The sequence below is a fragment of the Gouania willdenowi genome, chromosome 11 (assembly GCF_900634775.1).
Source record: "Gouania willdenowi chromosome 11, fGouWil2.1, whole genome shotgun sequence".
NCBI classification, from domain to species: Eukaryota; Metazoa; Chordata; class Actinopteri; order Blenniiformes; family Gobiesocidae; genus Gouania; species Gouania willdenowi.
Genome location: NC_041054.1, coordinates 1,412,845 through 1,414,713, shown reverse-complemented (window position 1 = coordinate 1,414,713; position 1,869 = coordinate 1,412,845).

Below are 1,869 nucleotides of genomic sequence, written 5' to 3'. Positions count from 1 at the left end.
TTTGCTGCCCCTGCAGGTGGTCGGTGGTACTGCAGCTAATTATTAGTAATAGAAATTTGGTTTTTCTCTTCTTACAAACTGTGACTTATTTAAAGTTTTTTTTGTGTGTATCCCAAAAAATCTAATTTACTTAATAAAAACTTTAATTATGAAATTTGATTTATTAATTTTGATCATGTAAATGATAACTTCAAACAGTTTAAAATAAAATAAAAAATAAATTAACGTCAAGAAACAACAAAAAAATGAATAAACTTATCTAATCGTACCCATTTCATTTTTGAAAAGGGTAGGATTAAACAAAATTGACTTTAATTATAAAGCATTTTATATCACATATGTAGTATTACTTTATTATAATGCAATATTTATTTATTAGTGTTATTAGGTAATGACGTCAGACTGCTATATTATTGAATATGAAAACTATCTTAACTATATGTTAAGCAGCAAATCATGTAATGCAATAAGTAAAGGTGCTATATTATAGATTCTATTATTTTATTCACAGTAGATACTATAAGCCAATATCAATTTATATTATGTTATAATAATAACTAGTGAGGATGTATAGCATCGCTATTGCTTTAATTCAAATATTATTATTATTATTATTATTAATAATAATAATAATAATAATTTAGTCAGAGGGGTGATTCTAACTCCGAGGGGATCAAATCATGCATCCTCACTTCCATTTTCTGTGGTAAATACAGTGTGTCTAGCTCTGATTATTGATATTATATATAAAACATATTATTTTAAATTATTGGTTAAAAAAAATTAAAAAAATAAAAATGTTGCCTGCAATGATGTTTAAGATCCAGCAGGTGTCCGTTAAGTTTTTCTGACAGTATTAATGGAACCATAATAATGGTCTAAATTACCCATCACTAAATAATTACTGAACTGTGCAATTATTGAGAAATAATGATTAAAAAAATCCGAGGGACACATTCATTAAAAAAAATTGCTAACTTACCGTGATAACGGAAACTTGTAATTTAAGAGCAAAACGTCATTACTTACGTCCTGTGATAGAGGAGGAGGAGCTGGAAGTGGAGCAGCCAATCAGATGGCGATTGAGATTTATAATTTACATCACTTCCGCCCATCGGTGGCGGGTTTCCGATTTACCCGTCGACCGACTGCTGCTGCTGATTGGAGAAGACGTTATGTGACTAATAACTATTAAAGTGCTCATAAATCACCAATTTGTCATAAAGTAGATTAACATATGTTATTTTCAAACGTCCGACATGGAGAACGGTCACATATAAAAAGTTAAATAAATAGGAAATGAGTTTTGTATCAGTTTTACAACTTATTACTTTTCTTTTTTAAACGTAAAAATTCTAGTCCTTGGGGTCGCCTGAAATGTCTAATATCCATTTTCTGACCCGCTTGTTAAAATGTCTAGTAATTGATTAAAAAAAAAACACTACTACTTTTTGTAATTTTATTCTGACATGCCTTTTCAAAATAAAACACCATGACACAATCTCAAACAATATTCTCAACCTTTACTTTCTCAAATATAAATCTAGTTATAAACACAGTAGAAACAATAAATAATAATGAAAATACAAATTATATTTTTGTAAACGTTTGCAATTACTCTTTTTCAAAATAAAACACCATCACACAATCTTAAACAACCATATTCTCTACTTTCATTTTCAAGTTTTATTTTCTATCGTAAATATCTCACAGGTTGGGAGTAAAAGTCATTTCCATCCATTCACATGTGATGATGTCGACAATTGCAACATGTGTAAAACCCATGTTTATGTAGTAATACTGAATTTTAAATGATAAAACATCCATAATGCTTCGTCTACTGATGGTAATCATTAATACTGTCATTAC